Source organism: Giraffa tippelskirchi, chromosome 8 (genome assembly GCF_054371585.1).
Source record: "Giraffa tippelskirchi isolate mGirTip1 chromosome 8, T2T-mGirTip1v1.2.pri, whole genome shotgun sequence".
Classification (NCBI taxonomy): domain Eukaryota; kingdom Metazoa; phylum Chordata; class Mammalia; order Artiodactyla; family Giraffidae; genus Giraffa; species Giraffa tippelskirchi.
The window spans coordinates 23,400,931-23,417,181 of record NC_137282.1 but is presented as its reverse complement, the minus strand read 5'-3'; the positions used below and the strand labels follow the sequence as shown (position 1 = coordinate 23,417,181).

Sequence of the window (16,251 nt, the reverse complement as noted above, 5' to 3'; positions counted from 1 at the left end):
GTGCAGCAACTATTGATGTGTGACAGTATCTTACTTATTTACAAATAATTTTATGTGAGTGACTAGAAGTTTCTTCTACATCTACCTTCTTTCTAATTCCAAACAAGGGACTCTGTAGCCATGAAGCCATGGAATCTGCCATTGTACTTGCTTAATAAATCAATGGTGGGTTATTGTCTTCACATGGAAATGATGTGAAGGATCCTTCTACAAAGTTATGCTATGATTCCACTGCCATCATTTCAGAAAATGACATGTTATTTTATGACTAAAATGTTAATCATAACATGAGTAAATGTTACATGATTTCAGTTCTTCTGTTCTCAGCTAAGTAATTTGCAAACCTTTTTTTCCCTTGTAGTTCCTTTTGTTTGCTGTCTTTGTCTTGAGATGTTAAATGCTTCTTTAGTTATCTCTTGAGGAGATTACATGTATATGTTTTAAAAATATATATGTTTTAATGCATTCCATATATATGCTTTAAAAATTATTTTAAATGTTCATATATATGTTTTAAAAATTATTTTAGGTATAACTCAGTGTATGTTTGAAATATCTTTACTTTCCAAAATGCAAAGCAGCCTGCTAGAGATCTTTAGTATACATTTAGTGTTATCTGTTATGGCTTATTAAGAATATATTTCCTGAGGGAAGGTGGCAGGAATACTCAAAGACACAGTACGTGCCTAGGTTATAAAAGCAAAAATAATTTTACTGGGTTCCTCAGGAGGATGTTGCATTTTGAACTGAGTTGCCCTTGGTTATGTACTTTTTTTCTTTATATTGTCTTTAATTTATAGAACACTATTTTTCTTCCTCTAAATTCTTTAAATATTTGTAAAGAATTACTCATGAATAATCCATATCTTCCAATCTAAACGTTTCTGAATTTCTTTTTGAATACTGGCCTTCATATTTTAGAGAAATGCATCAAAAGTAAAATATTTTAAAAGCATTGAAATACTTAGTAGCTTTATCTTTAAAAACTGTGTTTGAGAACTGATGAAAAAAATTCTAAACAACAAGCAGTGTATCATTTCAAACCTCCAGGTAAATTGCTATATGGGCTGTGATATTATTTAGCTAAGATTGCGACAACAAGATACCACAAACGGGGTGGTTTAAACAAGAGACTGGTTGTCTCATGGTGCTGGAGCAGACAAGCCCCAAAGCAAGACATTGCAAGGTTGGTTCCCCTGGAGGACTGTGAGGGAAGGGTCAGTTGCAAATCTTTGGCTTGTAAATGGCTGTGCCTTACTCCTATCTTGTCACATTATCTTCCCTGTACCTATTTTTAACTCCAAATTTCCCCTTTTATTAAAGACACCAGCTCAGATGGTAAAGAAGCAGTGCAATGCTGGAGACTCAGGTTCAATCCCTGGGTCGGGAAGATCCCCTGGAGAAGGAAATGGCAACCCACTCCAGTATTCTTGCCTGGAGAGTTTCATGGACAGAGGAGCCTGGTGGGCTACAGTCCGTGGGGTCACAAAGAGTCAGACATGACTGAGTGACTAACATACGCACGAGTCATACTGGACTGGAGCCTGCCTGAAGAACCTTGTGTTAACTTGGTTAACTCTGTGAATACCTATCTCCAAGTAAGGTCACATTCTGAGTTAGTGAGCATTAGGACTTACAAGTGAATTTGGGGCTACATGAGTCAACCCATAACATTAGCCTGTTACAAAGTTCTATTTTTTAACATCAACTGACTTTCCTTATATTTCTTACATGATTATGCTATTGGGTTCACCAAAAGTTTCGTGTGAGTTTTTCCATTAGATGTTACAGAAAATCCTGAGTGAACTTTTTGGCCAACCCAATATTTAAAAAATATCTCAAATTGGTTTATACTTTATGTCTTATGTCTTATTCATTGTGAAAATAGAAACAAAATTTCTGCTAACACACTGACTTCCTCTGTTTGTTCTGCACAAAAAGAACCTTTGTTGAAATAAAAAGCAATCTGACATGAAGGGTTCAGTCGGTGAGAAGCTGTCCTCTTCATTCCCCAGGTCGTCCCACTCCATTGCCCTCTCTCCGATCCTGTGTTATCGTGTCGGTTTTTATATAGCATCTTTCCTATCTACATGAACGGTGAAAATTCATTTGCTAACTAAATCTTGTAAAATTCCATCATCAGTGACATAGTACATGTGTGAAGATTAGGCATCAGAATCCTTTAAAAATCAGTTCACAGGGGATTTTTTTGTTTAGTTTTGTTGGGTTTTTTTGGCTGCTGTGCACAACATGCAGGGTCTTAGTTCCCTGCGTGTTCAGTGCATGCTCAGTCCCTTCAGTCATGTCCAACTCTTTGCAACTGCATGGCGTGTAACCCGCTAGGCAAGAAGACAGGAGTGGGTTGCCATTGCCTCCTCCAGGAAATCAAATCTATGTCTTCCCGACTCAGGAATCGAATCTGCGTCTCTGTATCTCCTGCATTGCAGGTGGATTCTTGACCGCTGACCCACCAGGGAAGCCCTTGACCAGGAATTCAACTCTTGTCCCCTGCAGTGGAAGCTTGGAGACTTAACCTGGATTGTCAGCGAAGTCCTGGGTTTTGTTTGGTTTTGTTTTTCAATCAAAAATTGAAAAGCTAAATTTATTGGAAGGTAGAGTCAAGAGCAATTGCTATTTGCCAAAAGTCATTTGACACCTCTTTTCAGGTTTTAACTCTTTCACAGAAGGGCTTACTGAAAACAATTTGATATAACTTGATTAGCATTGTATTATTTTATGTATTGTACATTACATATATTAGTTTATATATAAAATATTTATTTTTTTCTATCAATTTCATCCTCCTTCAACATTTTATAATCGGTTTATAGTTTAAGGGCATTATTTTGGTCTCTATTCTCTGTCAGGGAGGCCCGGATGGTGCAGTCCATGGGGTCGCAGAGTTGGACACAAAGGAGCAACTGAACAACAACAATTCTCTAAGAACCTTCTAACTTTTTTTTCTGAACTTAAGTTTTATATTTCCATATTGTAACACAAGTCACTGAAATTTTATTTCAAAATGAAAAGGATGATATTAATGATCAAAGTTCACCCTACAAATAAAAGGAGTTAGTTCAGTTCAGTTCAGTCATTCAGTCATGTCTGACTCTTTGCAACCCCATGCACTGCAGCATGCCAGGCCTCCCTGTCCATCACTAACTCCCAGAGTTTAATCAAACTCATGTCCATTGAGCCGGTGATGCCATCCAACCATTTGATCCTCTGTCATCCCCTTCTTCTCCTTCCTTCAATCTTTCCCAACATCAGGGTCTTTTCAAATCAGTCAGCTCTTTTCATCAGGTGGCCAAAGTATTGGAGCTTCAGCTTCAGCATCAGTCCTTCCAATGAATATTCAGGACAGATTTCCTTTAGGATGGACTGGTTGGATCTTGTTGCAGTTCAGGGGACTCTCAAGAGTCTTCTCCAACACCACAGTTCAAAAGCATCAGTTCTTCGGCACTCAGCTTTCTTTATAATCCAACTCTCACATCCATACATGACTGTTGGAAAAACCATAGCCTTGACTAGATGGACCTTTGTTGGCAAAGTATTGTCTCTACTTTTTAATATGCTGTCTAGGTTGGTCATAACTTTCCTCCCAAAGAGTAAGCGTCTTTTAATTTCAAGGCTGCAGTCACCATCTGCAGTGATTTTGGAGCCCCAAAAATAAAGTTTCTCACTGTTACCATTGTTTCCCTATCTATTTACCATGAAGAGATGGGACCGGATGCCATGATCTTAGTTTTCTGAATGTTGAGCTTTAAGCCAACTTTTTCACTGTCCTCTTTCACTTTCATCAAGAAGCTCTTTAGTTCTTCTTTGCTTTCTGCCATAAGGGTGGTGTCATCTGCATATCTGAGGTTATTGATATTTCTCCTGGAAATTTTGATTCCATCTTCATCCAGCCCAGCGTTTCTCATGATGTACTCTTCATATAAGTTAAATAAGCAGGGTGGCAATGTGCAGTGTTGATGTACTCCTTTCCCGATTTGGAACCAGTCTGTTATTCCGTGTCCAGTTCTAACTGTTGCTTCCTGACTCGCATACAGATTTCTCAAGAGGCAGTCAGGTGGTCAGGTATTCCCATGTCTTTAAGAATTTTTCAGAGTTTGTTGTGATCCACACAGTCAAAGGCTTTGGAATAGTAAATAAAGCAGAAGTCGATGTGTTTCTGGAACTCTCTTGCTTTTTCGAAGATCCAGTGGATGTTGGCAATTTGATTTCTGGTTCCTCTGCCTTTTCTAAATCTGGCTTGAACATCTGGAAGTTCACGGTTCACATAGTGTTGAAGCCTGGCTTGGAGAATTTTGAGCATTACTTTACTAGCGTGTGAGATGAGTGCAATTGTATGGTAGTTTGAACATTCTTTGGCTTTGCCTTTCTTTGGGATTGGAATGAAAACTGACCTTTTCCAGTCCTGTGGCCACTGCTGAGTTTTCCAAATTTGCTGGCATATTGAGTGCAGCACTTTCACAGCATCATCTTTTAGAATTTGAAATAGTTCAACCTGAATTCCATCACCTCCACTAGCTTTGTTCGTAGTGATGCTTCCTAAGGCCCGCTTGACTTCACATCCCAGGATGTCTGGCTCTAGGTGAGTGATCACACCATTGTGATTATCTGGGTTGTGAAGATCTTTTTTGTACAGTTCTTCTGTATATTCTTGCCACCTCTTCTTAATATCTTCTGCTTCTGTTAGATTCATACCATTTCTGTCATTTATTGTGCACATCTTTGCATGAAATATTCCTTTGGTAGCTCTAATTTTCTTGAAGAGATCTCTAGTCTTTCCCATTCTATTGTTTTCCTCTATTTCTCTTCATTGCTCACTGAGGAAGGCTTTTTTATCTCTCCTTGCTATTCTTTGGAACTCTGCATTCAAATGGGTTTATCTTTCCTTTTCTCCTTTGCCTTCTGCTTCTCTTCTATTCACAACTATCTGTAAGGCCTCCTCTGACAACAGTTTTTCCTTTTTTCATTTCCTTTTCCTTGGGGATGGTCTTGATCCCTGCCTCCTGTACTGTGTCTCAAACCTCCATCCATAGTTCTTCAGGTACTCTGTCTAACAGATCTAATCCCTCGAATCTATTTGTCACTTCCACTGCATAATCATAAGGATTTGATTTAGGTCATACCTGAATGGCCTAGTGGTTTTCCCCACTTTCTTCAATTCAAGTCTGAATTTGGCAATAAGGAGTTCATGATCTGAGCCGCAGTCACCTCCTGGTCTTGTTTTTGCTGACTGTATAGACCTTCTCCATCTTTGGCTGCAAAGAATAGAATCATTCTGATTTCGGTATTGACCATCTGGTGATGTCCATGTGTAGAGTCTTCTCTTGTGTTGTTGGAAGAGGGTGTTTGCTATGACCAGTGCGTTCTCTTGGAAAAGCTCTATTAGCCTTTTCCTTGCTTCATTCTGTACTCCAAGGCCAAATTTGCCTGTTACTTCAGGTATTTCTTCTACAACCCAGAAGCAAATACTCTAAATATTTGGATGAACATAATTTCAGATATATCTAGTTATCTCTCATCTCTCTCTAGTTCTACATCTAGAAAATTATAATCACTAAGAATACACTTTTACAACCAGGCTTTTTTTTCCCTAACAAAATGCCATGAAAAAGTTTGGATGTCAATAAATATAGAAACATACATATAGATATGTATATAGATGTATATCTTTATTTTAGTAATTGCTACATATATATATGTACATATATGTAGGTATATGTATGTACTAGAGGCATATGTAATAACATTAACAATTGAATAATTTAGGTTTTTATTATGTCACTCATGAAATGTATAATAAATATGCAATAATATATATGATAAAGTATAGGTAATAATAGTAACATATTTCTATGCCCCACACACACTTTAAAAATAGATAATTTATAAAAATCGCCAAAACTTGGAAGCAACAAGTATTCTTCAATACGTAAATGAAAAAACAACTGTGGTACATTCATGCAATGGAATATTATTCAATGGTAAAAATAGATGAGTTCTTAGGTCACAAGAAAATGCAGAGGAACTTTAAAGGCAGATTCCTAAGTGAATGATGCCAATCTGAAAAGGCTTTGTTTTGTTTGATTCTAACTGTATGACATTCTGGAAAAGGCAAAACTATGTAGACAGTAAAAAGAGCAATGGTTGCCAGAAGTTGTGGGAAGGAGGAGGGATGAATAGGTGGAACAGAGGGGATTTTTAGGGCATTGAAACTATCGTGTTCATGCAGTGTGTGACACTGTTATGATGGATACATATCTGTGTCCATTGTCAAAACTTCCAGAATGTGAGACACAAAAGAGTGAACCTTAATGTAAACTGTGAACTTTAGTTAATAACAGTGTATCAATATTGGCTAGTGAGTTCTAACAAATATGCCACATTAATGTAAGATGTTAATAATCGGAAAAAACTGTGGAGGGGCGAAGGGAAGGAACTCATGGGAAATCTCAGTACTTTCTGCTCAGTGTTTATGAACCTAGATGCTGTTCTAAATGATAAATCTATGAATGAAAAAAAGTCAAGTGAATCACCCATGTTTCTGAAATTCTCTGATGTTCCCCTAGATTGCAGGTTGAAATTTACCCATTCATGAGTCTGGATTTTGAGTTAATAATTCATCTGTTTTCCTTCATGTTTTTGCCAGTATCCTCCAAAATAAAATATTTACATTTTTCCAGTTTTAAAATTTTCATAAATGTACCTAATTATATGTATTCATCTAGAATTAGTATTTTTTTCTCAACATTTTCCTGAAATTCATTTATGCTGATTATCTCTTGTTTATTCAATTTCTCTTCTTATCGTAAACCCTTAAATCAATAGATCTAATTTAGTTGTTCATCCTACTGTAGTTGGATATTTGGATCTTTATTTGAATTTTTTGTTTGTTATTTTCTGCTATAATACACAATGCTGTTATTGATACCCTTAATGCAGGCTTCTTCCTTGTCTGTATGTTGTCAAGTTTTGCATGATTACAAGCAAGTTAGGGTTAGAATATTTGGAAATGGAAATGGTTCTTTGAAACAATATATTTCACTGAAAGGTACAAGTAATTAGCATTTTTGTTCTTTGCTTTTTCTGTTTTATAAATGGTGCAAAAGTTACAGAAATGTGATAATGAAATGTTTATAATTATAAAAATGTGAACATGAGTCAGAAGGGGCAAATGTATAACGTGGTTATCCTACACAGGATTGGGACAGCTCTCTGCTCATCTTTGGAGGTGCTTGGAATTCTGATACTGTTTCCTAGCCAAAATTAGGATGCGATGCTCTAATTAGTGATTGATGATGTGCTGTGTAAAGTTCAAACCTGTCCTTCAGACACCAGGGGCAAGCCTTTTTGCATTATTTCAGGATATATGGAATGATGCCTTAGACCTGATTTTACCAGTTTCACAGCCTGGCTTGGCTGTGTGACCAGTGGGTCAGAAAAGATCTCCTGGGAAACTTTGCCTCACTGCAGCTGAGAGTCCCAAGGCTTGTCTCGGAAGAGGAACCACCTCCTGGGTTCCCAAGACAGGCCTCTGGGGGTTGCACCTGAAAATCCCTCTGATCCAGCCTGCCTGTGCTCACTGTCTCCTCTTCTCCTCTATCTTTGTGCCTCGATTAAGAGCTACATGACTCCGTGCACTGAGAAGTCCATGTTTGTTCCCACGTAGTGTCAATGACACGCTTCAATTTTATGTCTAGGAAATTTGTGTTTTTACTACAGACAAATCTATCAATGCTTTTCTGGTTTCCGATTTGGCTAATGTTAATAATAACTAACACTTACTGAATGCTTATTATTTGTCAGACACTGTTCTAGATACTTCTAAAAATATACTTCATTGCTCCTCAAAATAACCTTGCATGCAAGTTTTAAAAAAATGGTTTATTATTTCCAGTTTTCACAAGAGGAAGCTGAAGTGATGAAATCCAAGAAATTGATTTTTCCAGGTCATTTTTATTAGTTAAGATATGAACCACTGCAGTCAGGTCTGAAAGCCTATGTAGTGCCCTTCCATTCTCTGCTGCCTAATATACTTTTAGGTTAGAAAGCTGTTTCTCAACCCCAGATTATAAAACTATTGGTATATATATTTGTTATCCCATCCTCATTTCTTCCATACTCAATTATTTGTAGTTTCTTAAAGATTTTATATTTTCTACCATCACCTTAGTTTTTTTAAGTCTCTCTATATACAGAAAACCTTTTTCTGTTCCGCAGTCTCCTCTCATTTAATTCCACTTGTTAGGACTCGCCCCTCCCCACAGCAGTCTGGGCTCAGTGTCGCTATGAAATGTTCCAGTGACAAACTCTGCACTCTTGTGCTATAAGGACTCTTCATGCTAGGATTTTCATCTTTGTTTCCTAACAAACAGGCAAACATTTGTTTTCCTGGTGTGTATTTTAACCTCAAAATGGAAGCTTTGACATCAGAATTATGCGTTAATGTTTGCATCTTCAGGGTTCAACACAATTTCTGAGACACAGTAGTTGTTGAAGAAATATGTGTTAACTAAATAAATATGCCAAGGCTTATATTTTTGTTTAAAATAATTCTAGCCTTTTGACAAGTTTTTGCTGTCTGCCTTTATCATTTGGTTGTTTACTTTCTCTGCCTTCAAATCAAATACCACTGGTTTACTTAGGTTTTTCTTTATGGGAATATCAATCACTGAGCCATCAACACTCACTTTACTTTTTTGTGAAACAAATGGAGTATGCAATAATATATAAAACTAATTATTCTTGGAACTTCCCAGGCAATCCAGTGGTTAAGACTTCACCTTCCAATGCAGGTTGCTTGGGTGTGATCCCTGGTTGGGGAGCTAAAAGCCCAGATGCCTTGTGGCCAAAAAACCAAAACGTGAAACAGAAGCAGTGTTGTGACAAATTCAATAAAGACTTTAAAAATTATCCTAAAACATGAGGTAAAGTATAGCAGAATATAAATTGATGTTTAATATGTATTAAAGTTATAACTTTTTGAGTCTACTTTGGAGGGAATGCTGAGTTTCCTATTCTTTTCTGAACTCTCAAATGTATCCTTTTTTAGCTCATTCCAAGAATATGCACTATGAATTTCCTAAAGAATATTGTCAGTTATCTCTTCTTGAAGAAAGGTGAAATGAGAATTTCAGTGAATATAATTTGGTTCATTTATTAAGTATGCTTGAGTTAGAATGCTAGGTCTTGAATTAATGAGTTGAAGACAACTTTGGACTGGTTTTAATCCATCAGAAAGCCAAAGCAATTTTAATCTGGTTTAAGAGTCAATAAAGCAGTGAGATTTTAGACCCTGCATCTTATGTAACATCCTTGTAATAGATGGGCCATTAAACATGGAGTAGTCCCAGTTTGGGTAGGACTGCAGTTCTTAGCTTACAACATTCATTCTGTCTGGATATGACCCAGTCCTACCCCACTTCTAATGGAAGCCACAAATTGGCCAAGAGAGCACAGCCAAGTCATATCCATGAGGAACCATTAGCATCACATTTATCACCATTCTCATTTGGGTCAATAGGATGAAACACTTAGATTATAAGAGTTTCCTGCCCTGTTCCTGGTGGGAGAGCAGTGCCATCTCTTTTTCTTTGTACTCATAGGAGACCCCTCTGCTTTTTATTTCTACTTATTTATTTTTTAATCTTGATGGTTTTCTTATTAAGTATTTAACTCCTATAGGAACCATACTTAGCCATTGGTAACTTCATTTGAAAAACATTCCTCCCTTCTTATAATCCCTTTTATTCTCTTTTCCTAAGACTCAGTGTCTGTCCTGACATTGATGAGGCTTCCCTGGAGGTACACATCTGAGTTTTTCTAGCTGTGTTGGGATGCCTGTTATCTCTTTTGGGACGGAGACAGTCACATCATTAAATATCCCTGTTCACGGTCTCTAGCAGTGATGGAACTGTTTCCCTCAATAAATACAGGATCCCATGACACAGCTTAACTACCACCTGCAAAACTTCCATGTTAGAATTGGGTTTCTTTCCTCCTAGGATCCCATGTGCTTCTGTCGTTAATCCCTTCTTCTGAAATATTTCTAAAGTTTGGAACTCTGCTGGTCTCACTTTACACTCATTTCCCCCCACCTCTCAGTGATCACTCTTCCAAGAGCACTTCCTCTCCCTGCCAGAGGTCCAGGTCTTTGACTCTTGGTCTCTCTCGGCAACTCAACCACCCAAGTTGTCTCCAGACACCATTATCAAAACAATGCGGTTACACTCATATCCAGAGCCTCAGGGCAACTAATGAAATCCTCCTTGTAAGCTCCTTCCATTATTTCTCCACTTTCTGTGCTCCTCTGGCCTCATACAGCAGCCGCATGATTGTCTGGAGTGGCTCCGGATGCTCCTCGGACTCCTGCACTTCCGGATAGAGGAATTGTAAGAAATCTTTTTCTCTGGTCGGGACATCACTCTTTAGCCCCTCAAAGGGTATCTCAGAGCGTGGGTCTAGGGAAAGTGCCATTACCTAGGAAAGGGCCGAGTTTCACACCAGCTGAGAGCTGAATGTAATTGTTCAAATATGTTTCTCTGTGACTTTACCAGCCTTTGGCCTCATGTACAAGCCAAGAGCCTCATCCTTCATTGCATTTTGGATCTAAGATGTGAATACAAGGGAAGCTTCTCTAAAATCCCCACAGCAATTCACAATTTAATGATTTGTAGTAAGGTTCTGGAGGCACCAGTCCCTGTTCTTTACAAACTCCACAACTTTTAAAGATTCTTCCGCTTCAGGTTAAACCATCTGTGCTTTGCTCTGCAGCAGAGTGGCTCATCCTGCAGTTTCCTGTCTCTCATCCTTCGCTGTCTTGTGTGCTGTCCTAGGTCTATTATCTGAAAATTGTTTTTGTTTTTATCTAGTTTGACAGTTATTTGGGGCAAGAGGGAAATTTAGTCCCTGTTACTCCATCACGACTGGAAGCAGAAGTTCTGTTTATTTTCCATCTTAGTAAAAGAAGAAACAAGAGAAACTTAAACTTTACATGTGTATTTAATATTCATATTGAAACTGGCAGTTTCATTTAGTTCTTCTGTCACATGCTGCATCAGGGGTTATCTTGGGATAAAACTGTTTCTTATTGCAAGGGGGTTGGTAGGGGCCTTATTTCCTTTGCAGAGTATTGCAATTAATGTATATAATTAAGCATATGGGGAGTTTCTGTTATCTAGTTTTAATGACAATGAATGGCCAAGTATTCTAAAATATTCACCAAGACAAACCGTATGTTGAAGATTTTTAAGGGCAAAAGAATAATAAGAAAATTGTTTTGTTGTCATGTCTACACTAAATATGAGCTCTTTATCAGCTCCATTATGAGGCTGAAACCTTGATGACCTAATCTAAAATGAGAAGTTACCAAAAAAGAAATTAAATTAATGAGTGTTCTGAAGTATAAAATCACACTTATTATTGTGAAAAAATAAATTGAATTGTGAATGGATTCCATGTGTGAGATATTAGCTAATAATACAGTGAAAACTTCTTGATTAGCTAGATATTTAAAAGAGTACAACAAAAAGACCAATGAAACAATAAGAGCCCCGTAGCAAACCCATTATACATAGAGGGTAATTTGATCTGTGACGTAGATTGTAATGTGGTGCTGTTGGGAAAAGAGTATCTTTTAAATAAATGCTACTAAGTTTATTAGATATCTGCATGGAAATGGCCAAATAAGATCAGTTCAGTTCAGTCGCTCAGTCGTGTCCAACTCTCTGCAACCCCATGGACTGCAGCATGCCAGGCTTCCCTGTCCATCACCAGCTCCCGAAGCTTGCTCAAACTCATGTCCATTGAGTCGATGATGCCATCCAACCATTTCATCCTCTGTTGTCCCCTTTTCCTTCTGCCTTCAATCTTTCCCAGCATCAGGGTCTTTTCCAGTGAGTCAGTTCTTTGCATCAGGTGGCCAAATCAGATCTCTGTTACGCAAAACACAACAATCAGTTCCAGCTGTATTATGGAGCTAATATTGAAATAAATAATAAAACTTTTAGGAGAAAGCATAAGAGAATACTCTTAAGACCTTGATAAAGGCAAAGAGATTTCTTCAAAAAGCTACAAAGAAGAGTTAAAAGAAAGAAAATCTAACTACTGTCCTCAAAGAAGGTATTTTCTATATATGTTTGACTTAAATAAAACACAGAAAATCTCCTATAAGTCAAGAAGGCAAAGTATCAACCCAGTAGAAAAATGGACCAAAACCTCAAACAGCATTTCATAGATGAGGATATCCAAAAGCTGATAAACATATAAAATGGTGCCCAAATTGATTAGTCATCAGAGAAAGGCAAACTAAAGTCACATATATAACAGAGTGGCTAATACAAAAAAGGCAGAAAATACCAAATTTAATAAGAAAGGAAAGCATCTGAAAACTAATTTCTTGATAGTATAAATTGGTATAAATACTTGGAAAAAATTGCTCATCATTATCTATTAAATCTGAATATTTGCATACTCTTATCTATAAATTTCACTTTTGTATTCATGAAAAAGTATTAATGTTAAAAGATATTTTTATATAGTGGGAACATACTGAAACACACATATAATAATCTTTATAGCAATATTGCTTATAATGACCCTAAATGAAAGTCTAAAAGTCAATTTAAAGAAAAATGTACAACAGTTCAAATGATTCATAAAGAACTTATTTAACAGAAATACTAAGGATAAATTAAATTATGCCACAAATGTACAATCTGTTAGCCTGAGTAAGAAAGCTAATAAAAATATCTGTAGTAAGAAATTCATAAAATCGAGCTATTAAGTTTGAATTCTAGCATTCTTTTAAAAGTCTTTGATGCATTTTATTTTCTTGCTTTCTTCAAGTCAAGAGCTAAATAAACATTTATAAAACTTATCTCTAATAATGAACAAAACAGTAACTGTTTACACTGTAGCTATTTCAAAAGTAAGAAAGAAGTAGAGAATTGTTTCTTACCCAAATTATTGGGCCATTCTAGATAAGGCAGAGTAAAACCCAACCCCAAGGTCAATTTAAGTTCTAAAGGCCTCAGGATGAATCTATACAAATGAGGAATGTGAGTAGAGTACATATTTATATCTAGCATTTAGAAACTTAAAGCATATGTATACTTTTTGTTCTATTTCCTACTGAGTTATGAAAATAATGTATTTAAGATGGATGGGTCATGGTGGAGAGGTCTGACAGAATGTGGTCCACTGGAGAAGGGCATGGCAAACCACTTCAGTATTCTTGCCTTGAGAACCCCATGAACAGTATGAAAAGTCAAAAAGATGTCTGGCTCTAGGTGAGTGATCACACCATTGTGATTATCTGGGTCGTGAAGATCTTTTTTGTACAGTTCTTCTGTGTATTTTTGCACCTCTTCTTAATATCTTCTGTTTCTGTTAGGTCCATACCATTTCTGTCCTTTATCGAGCCCATCTTTGCGTGAAATGTTCCTTTGGTATCTCTAATTTTCTTGAAGAGATCTCTAGTCTTTCCCATTCTTTTGTTTTCCTCTATTTCTTTGCACTGATCGCTGAGGAAGGCTTTCTTATCTCTCCTTGCTATTCTTTGGAACTCTGCATTCAGATGGGAATATCTTTCCTTTTCTCCTTTGCTTTTTGCTTCCTTTATTTTCACAGCTATTTGTAAGGCCTCCTCAGACAGCCGTTTTGCTTTTTGGCATTTCTTTTCCATGGGGATTTTCTTGATCCCTGTCTCCTGTACAATGTCACGAACCTCTGTCCATAGTTCATCAGGCACTCTGTCTATCAGGTCTAGTCCCTTAAATCTATTTGTCACTTCCACTGCATAAGCATAAGGGATTTGATCTAGGTCATACCTGAATGGTCTAGTGGTTTTCCCTACTTTCTTCAATTTAAGTCTGAATTTGGCAATAAGGAGTTCATGATCTGAGCCACAGTCTGCTCCTGGTCTTTTTTTGCTGACTGTATAGAGCTTCTCCATCTTTGGCTGCAAAGAATATAATCAATCTGATTTCGGTGTTGACCATCTGGTGATATCTATGTGTAGAGTCTTCTCTTGTGTTGTTGGAAGAGGGTGTTTGCTATGACCAGTGTGTTCTCTTGGCAAAACTCTATTAGCCTTTGCCCTGCTTCATTCTGTACTCCAAGGCCAAATTTGCCTGTTACGCCCGGTGTTTCCTGACTTCCTACTTTTGCATTCCAGTCCCCTATAATGAAAAGGATATCTTTTTTGGGTGTTAGTTCTAAGAGGTCTTGTGGGTCTTCATAGGACCTACAAGTTCAGCTTCTTCGGCGTTACTGGTCGGGGCATAGACTTGGATTACCATGATATTGAATGGTTTGCCTTGGAAACGAACAGAGATCATTCGGTCGTTTTTGAGATCGCATCCAAGTACTGCATTTCGGACTCTTTTGTTGACAATGATGGCTACTCCATTTCTTTTAAGGGATCTGTTTTGTAGATATGTTCATTTGTGTCGTAGTTCAGATTCCACATATAAGTAATACATATGGTATTTGTCTTCCTGACTTACGTCACCTAGTATGATAATCTCTAAGTGCAAAATAAATTTTTATTTTTAATTTTTAAATTGTCACATTAAAATGCAGTTTGGTGTTTTCAAAATACTGAACCATGAAAAGCTACAAATAAGCCAAGAGTCAAGTGTTTTACTTCAATCCCAAATTTTTATGTAGACTTGGCCTCATTGTTTATTTTGAGATTCAAGATCCATCCTGGTACATACACATATATATTTATATATGGCTCTGTGAGTATGCATAAACACTTTAATATGGTGACTAGTCAGCAAAAATAAGACCGGGAGCTGACTGTGGCTCAGATCATGAACTCCTTATTGCCAAATTCAGACTTAAATTGAAGGAAGTAGGGAAAACCACTAGATCATTCAGGTATGACCTAAATCAAATCCCTTATGCTTATATAGTGGAAGTGACAAATAGATTTAACGGACTAGATCTGATAGACAGAGTGCCTGATGAACTATGGACGAAGGTTCATGCTATTTTACAGGAGACAGGGATCAAGACCATCCCCATGGAAAAGAAATGCCAAAAAGCAAAATGGCTGTCTGAGGAGGCCTTACAAATAGCTGTGAAAATAAGGGAAGCAAAAAGCAAAGGAGAAAAGGAAAGATATTCCCATCTGAATGCAGAGTTCCAAAGAATAGCAAGGAGAGATAAGAAAGCCTTCCTCAGCGATCAGTGCAAAGAAATAGAGGAAAACAAAAGAATGGGAAAGACTAGAGATCTCTTCAAGAAAATTAGAGATACCAAGGGAACATTTCATGCAAAGATGGGCTCAATAAAGGACAGAAATGGTAGGGACCTATCAGAAGCAGAAGATATTAAGAAGAGGTGCAAGAATACACAGAAGAACTGTACAAAAAAGATCTTCACGACCCAGATAATCACAATGGTGTGATCACTCACCTAGAGCCAGACATCCTGGAATGTGAAGTCAAATGGGCCTTAAGAAGCATCACTACGGACAAAGCTAGTGGAGGTGATGGAATTCCAGTTGAGCTATATCAGATCCTAAAGATGATGCTGTGAAAGTGCTGCACTCAATGTGCCAGCAAATTTGGAAAACTCAGCAGTGGCCACAGGACTGGAAAAGATCAGTTTTCATTCCAATCCCAAAGAAAGGCAATGCCAAAGAATGCTCAAACTACCGCACAGTTGCACTCATCTCACACGCTAGTAAAGTAATGCTCAAAATTCTCCAAGCCAGACTTCAGCAATACATGAACTGTGAACTTCCAGATGTTCAAGCTAGATTTTGAAAATGCAGAGGAAGCAGAGATCAAATTGCCAACATCTGCTGGATCATCAAAAAAGCAAGAGAGTTCCAGAAGAACATCTATTTCTGCTTTATGGAGTATGCCAAAGCCTTTGACTGTGTGGATCACAATAAACTTTGTAAAATTCTGAAAGAGATGGGAATACCAGACCACCTGACCTGCCTCTTGAGAAATCTGTATGCATGTCAGGAAGCAACAGTGAGAACTGGACATGGAACAACAGACTGGTTCCAAATAGGAAAAGGAGTACGTCAAGGCTGTATATTGTCACCCTGCTTATTTAACTTATATGCAGAGTACATCATGAGAAATACTGGACTGGATGAAGCACAAGCTGGAATCAAGATTGGCGGGAGAAATATCAATAATGTCAGATATGCAGATGACACCACCCTTATGACAGAAAGTGAAGAGGAACTAAAAAGCCTCTTGATGAAAGTGA

The 16,251-nt window shown here is 37.4% G+C and overlaps 1 protein-coding gene across 16 annotated transcripts in view; it reads left to right on the top strand.

The window, feature by feature from the left end:
• Window positions 1–16,251, top strand: part of MSR1 (macrophage scavenger receptor 1) — a 681,840-nt gene that overhangs the window by 571,717 nt on the left and 93,872 nt on the right. For 3 of the 16 annotated variants that reach the window (XM_081521510.1, XM_081521522.1, XM_081521519.1), the window contains exon 1: window positions 12,999–13,070. The exons of the other annotated variants lie outside the window; for them this stretch is intronic. The gene's annotated coding sequence lies outside the window, so the exon portion shown is untranslated. Of the gene's footprint in view, window positions 1–12,998; window positions 13,071–16,251 lie in introns of those variants that run through there. 16 annotated transcript variants of the gene reach the window in all.